Here is a 6000-nt window from a genome sequence, read left to right on the forward strand (position 1 = left end):
CATCTCCGACAAGAGCACATATACCAGCCAGGGGGTCCACAACTCATTTGTGGACACGTGCATTGCGAGCACGGGACCCTGAGCTAATGTGGCCCTTCTTCGTTTCCAGGCCGCCTACCTTCCTTTTCCGCATCCTTCCCCATCCTCCACCTTCGCCCCCCCCCCTCTCACCTCCGCCTCTTTCCTTGCCTTTCTCCCCCTCTGGTGGTATGTTTAGTGCCTACGTTTGGAGACGAATGCTCGAAACTACCAGTCTCCCTTTCTCGCTTTCTCTGCTGGCAAGTCTGTCCTTTCTTTGTCGTTCTTTTCCTTACCTCTTCTCTTTACCATTTTCTCCGCTATGCCGTTTGAGACCTCTTCTTCTCTTTCCTTGTTCCCCTTTTCCTCCTCTTCCCTTTTTTCCTCCCTGTGCGTGTCTGAAGCCGACCCACGCATTCCCATGTGTAGCTGGTGATAAGGTAACGCTAAATTCCCCGCCCCAGGTAGACAGGTGAGTCACGTACATACCCTTGGTAACGGCCAAGCCCAGGGAAGGGTGATTATCCGAGCTGGTACCTTCCGAAAGTGCCGATTGTTCCCTCTGTCCGTTTCTCAGGAGGTATGACCTGAGGTGTGAACAATCATCTAAGGCAGGAGTGCCCTCTGAGAGGGCCCCCACAAGGAGCGCCCCATCGAAGACACTGGTAATCATAGGGGATACTTCCGCAATGGTTTCCTCACCATCTACTATGTCTGCTCACAAGCGTAAGTTCAATGACTGTCAGTCACGGACAGTTCTTCCATCATTGCCACAGTTCCTTGTTTCTCGGTCAAGAAGTCTCCACGCTCAACCCTTTCATTATTGTGAAAGGTGTCGGAGCAATTGCAGGTTCTGTAAAGTCTTGTTCCAGGTTACGAAATGGCACCTTGTTGTTAGAAACAGTCAGTGCCCTCCAGGCACAAAACTCGCTGCATAACTCGCTGCATAACTCGCTGCATACTTCACTGCTACACACCTTCCCTGTCCGGGTGGAAGCGCACTGTACTTCAAATTCCTCACGTAGGGTCGCTTATACACGCTCCCTCGACGGATTATCTGACGAGGAAATTCAGAACAACCTGTCTGACCAGGGCATAACGACTGTTCGACTCATGAAAAGGGTTGACAGGAACATCGTTCCAACCCATACTGTCTTCTTGACATTTGACAAAGTTCAACTTCCATTGAAAATCAAAGTGGGCTATGAGAACTTCCGTTCGCCGTTACATCTCAAACCATACGCGTTGATATCGGTGTCAGCAGTTTAATTATACCAGCAAGTCGTGTTCAAATACAGCCAAATGTTACGTGTGGCAAGGATGCCCATGAGGGTGCTTGTCCACCTCCATCCCCTAGTCCCATAAACTGTATGGGTGACAGCGTTGCTTCCTCTCGAGACTGCCCCATTTTTAAATACGAACGGCTCATTCAGGAAATAAGTGAAAGAAACGGTGTCGACCTTTGCTTCTCGAAAGTTACTCGCCAATCGAAAGTCCACTGTCCCTCACACAGTAATTACAGCACTGTCCTTGCTTCTCCTCGGTCAACAAAGGAGGCAGCCATGCAGACTTGTGATCTCACTTTTAGTGCCCCAGTCGTCAGATCGGCCAGCGCAAAGATCGCCTATTCAACCTCCCACTTTCGCCTGGTCACTCTAAGGGTCATCCTTCATCGTGTTCTGCTAAATCATGAGCCCCAAAATCAGACACACGGACTTCCAAAGAAAGCCTACTCGTGAAGATTTTGTATGTACTCAACTTCACAACTATCAGTTCCTCCATCTCAACGTCCTGTTTCCAAGAAGGCTAATACGAAACCCAGTTCGTCTCCTTCTCCGCCACGGCGTGTCTCATCTACAGCAACACCTAGCGGTAACAGCCCTCGGCAGTCGTCTGTGTCGCCGAGGCGCACTGCTGGTCGCCTATCGCTGGTTGCAGGAGCTGCTCCCGAACAACCTCTGGATCAGGATCTTCTGCCTTCGCCTGAATGCCTTTACACGCTGTCGTTCAGAAGCTCTGAGCAGGGCAACCTTGTTCACATTCTTCCATTTTCTGTCCACCCTATGTCCATTATCCATTGGAATAGCTGCGTATCCACGACCGCTTTGCTTTCCCCCATTTACATTCAGTCCGATTTGATCTCCCACTGCAGGACAGGGACTCATGATTTTTCATGATACTGTCCACTATCACCCAATCCCCTTAAACACTTCCTTTCTGGATACACCTTCACTCTTCGTACTATATACATTCCATCGTCCACACCAATGGCACGAGCTGATCTCCATCTTGGTCAGCTTCCACCCCCCTATTTGCTGGTTGGGGACTTCAATGCCCACCACCCGCTTTGGGGATCTCCACATCCATGTCTGCGTGGCTCACTTTGATAGAAGTCTTCCACCAAGCGGATCTTGTTTGCATCAACACTGGGGACCCTACATTTTTGTCTGCCTCCACGACAAACTTCTCTCATTTGGACCTTTCGGTCGGTACTGTTCCGCTAGCTCGGCGCTTCGAATGGTTCGCTCTTGCTGATACACACTCCAGTAACCACTTTCCATGTGTCCTTCGATTGCAGCCACAACTGCCATAAATGCGCCCAAGACGCTGGAAGTTTGCCTAAGCCGATTGGACACTCTTTTCTTCTCTAGTGACATTCGATGACCGTCACTTTCCTAGCGTCGACGATGAGGTCACTCATATTGCAGAAGTTATTCTTACCGCTGCGAAACGCTCAATACTTAGGGTCAACACTTCGCTGAGATTTCGAGCTATTCAAACTACCCGCCAGCGTTTCTCCCGAAGGAACGCGCTGCGGAAATGCAACCTACTGTTTTCTCCATACGGGAACTCCGACATGAATTCTTCTCGCTATTCCTCCCCAGGACCGGATGGTATCCATATCCAAACGTTGCTGCATTTACCATGCCATAGTCTGCGTTACCTCCTTCGCCTTTATAATCGAATTTGGACCGACAGTACTTTCCCAGACTGTGGCGGGAAGCTGTCGTCGTTCCTGTTCCGAAACCTGGAAAGGACAAACATCTCCCCTCTAGCTATCGATCCATTTCTCACGAGTAGTGTATGTAAGGTTTTGGAGCGTATGGTGAATTGCCGTTTAGCTTTGTGGCTGGAGTCCCGCTATCTTTTAACACCTGCCCAATGCGGTTCCCGAAAGCATCGTTCTGCAGTTGACCATCTTGTTGCCCTCTCCACTTATAAACAATTTTCTCCGGAAACGCCAAACAGTAGCAATATTTTTGATCTGGAGAGAGCATACGATACCCGCTGGAGGACAGGCATCCTCCGACACTGTTCTCTTGGTGCTTTCAAGGTCGGCTGCCCCTTTTTCTTCGTGAATTTATGGCAGAGCGCATATTTACAGTGCGGGTGAACACTACTTTCTCCTGTACCTTCTCCCAAGAAAACGGGTACCCCAGGGCTCCATGCTGAGTGTTGTACTGTTTGCCATTGCCATAAATCCAATTATGGGCTGTCTCCTTCCCAATGTCTCGGGGTCCCTCTTTGTGGACGATTTTGCGATCTACTGCAGCTCTCAACGGACCAGCCGTCAACGACGCCTTCAAGGCTGTCTCGATCGCCTCCACTCTTGGAGCATCGAAACAGGCTTCCGCTGTTCTCCCAGGAAGACCGTTTGTGTTAATTTTTGGCGTCGTACGGAGTTTCTTCCACCTTCCTTACATCTAGGACCTGTCAACATACCAGTTTCAGACGTCGATAAATTCTTGGGTCTTTAACACAAAACTGTGCTGGTCCTCCCACGTTTCCTATCTTTCGGGTCGCTGTCTGCGATCCCTCAACACCCTCCGTGTCCTGAATGGTACCTCCTGGGGAGCGGACCGAGTGGTCCTTCTCCGCCTCTATCGCGCCTTAGTGCGGTCGAAATTGGACTATGGAAGCATAGTTTACTCTGCTCGGCCGTCTATCCTTCGTCGTCTCCACACTATCCACCACCGTGGATTACATTTAGTGTCTGGAGCTTTTTACACCAGCCCTGTGGAAAGCCTTCATGCTGAGACTGCTGAACCTTCGCTGTTCAATCGGCGAGCTGTCCTGAGCTATGGCCATTTACAAACTAGATTCACACCCCAATATTTCGTTTCAGTTACTACTGTATTAGGTTGTACACAACTACTCAGTTGTCCAATTCAAATCATTATTTCTTTCCTACTCACACAGTCATTTGAATACCAGAAGTCAGGGGGGAGGCTTTGTCCAACAGTGTGGCTCCAGTCTTGAGCTACAGGCATGTCTACTTCCTATCTCTCATCACATTATCACCTCCATTCTTCCCCTCTCCACCTCTATAGAATGTAATTCTCACACCCCTTCTGCCACTCATTCCCCTGACTACACGCCCACCTACGTCCACTTCGTCCCCCCCCCCCCCCCTGGGTGTGTTGAACTCAAGTCTGTTCACTAACCATATTCTGTTTCCCTGTCTCTACAAACAATTCTCAGCATGCATTTCTCCGCTGCTGTCTACGCAAATTTTTTATTTTTGTAAGTCGGTATCTACCTGCCCCACATCAATCCTCTCAATACTCAAAAACATAATTGTAATATAATATATTGTAATTTGTGGATTCTAATTAGAGTATGGCCAAATGACTACACTACCTCATCGAAGTACCTGGACACCATTATGCAATGCAGAATTGACTACTAAACGTCCCAAGGAGTGGATCTAAAATTACAGGAGGTGGCAGATGTTACTGCTTTATCAGCAGAGAAGCAGTAATGTCAGAATGGGCCAGTCAGGAAAGCTCAGCACATTTAACACGGACTTATCTTTGTTATATCCTGAATATTTAACATACATAGGCATTTCAACCCTCCTAAATTTGCGGAAGTCGGCTGTCAGTGATGTCAGTGAAATTGAAATATTAAGGAACAACCAAAGCTAAATGACGTCCACAGAGGTGTAATGTGCTGATGGACAGGGCATCTAGCCTTATGGTGGGTAGTGGTAAAATACAGCCGCTGTGGTCTCTCCTTCAGTTTTGATGTGCTGCTGGTAGTCCCCCCCCCACCCCCCACCCCCCACCCCCCCAAGGAAATGTCTGTGCACAGGGACTTACAAAAGACTGGTTAGAGGGTCTGAGCAGCTTCTAAAAACCACACATTTCTGTTCTCAATATTACGCCATGCTCCAGGTAGTGTAAAGAGCGATGACCACAGTACAGTGGACGTTTGGAAACAAAGGACTTAGAGTGATGAATCACACTACACCCCCCAGCAATCCAATGGATGAATTTGGGTTTAATGAATCCCATGTGGACATTACCTGCTGTTATATCTGGTGCCAGCAATGAAGTGCACAGGAGGCACTGTTACAGCATGCAATTTCTCCTCATTAATTTGTTTTCCCCTTACTACGCTTTAGGAAATGTCAAATGCATAAGAATAAGTACATATTTGACAGTACTGTGTACTATTCAGCAGAACAACAATTCAGAGGCAGTGGTTGCTTGAATCAGCTGAACAATCCCACCTGTCAAGACACAGCATTGTGAGGTGGTATATGGACGATGGAACTCCTGAAGTGAGCTTTCCTGCCCCATGTTACATCCTGAATGGAATGTTGGGATGAGTCAGAAATGTGACTTCACTCCAAACCCAGCACCCGACATCTGTACCGTCTCTGGTTTCAGCTCTCAAGAAAAAATGAGCTGCCATTCCTTCTAAGAGATGGTGACATCTCACTAAAAGCATCCCTAGAAGAGTTAAAGCCACTCTACAGGGGAAGGGTACACACACACACCATCTCAATGTCCACTAATACATTCCCAGGTACATTTGATTCACTAGTGTGGAGTAGGAATGCAAGCCTCCTAGTGTTGGCTCTTCCTGTTCCCCAGTACATCTGTAGTTACCCCCACTCCAGCCACAGTACTGCTTTGGGCCTCTTCCGTGGTAAGCTGCTGTGCTTCAGCTCTGCCTAAAGTTGTACGAGCGCGT

Source organism: Schistocerca gregaria, chromosome 5, assembly GCF_023897955.1.
Source record: "Schistocerca gregaria isolate iqSchGreg1 chromosome 5, iqSchGreg1.2, whole genome shotgun sequence".
Taxonomy (NCBI): Eukaryota; Metazoa; Arthropoda; class Insecta; order Orthoptera; family Acrididae; genus Schistocerca; species Schistocerca gregaria.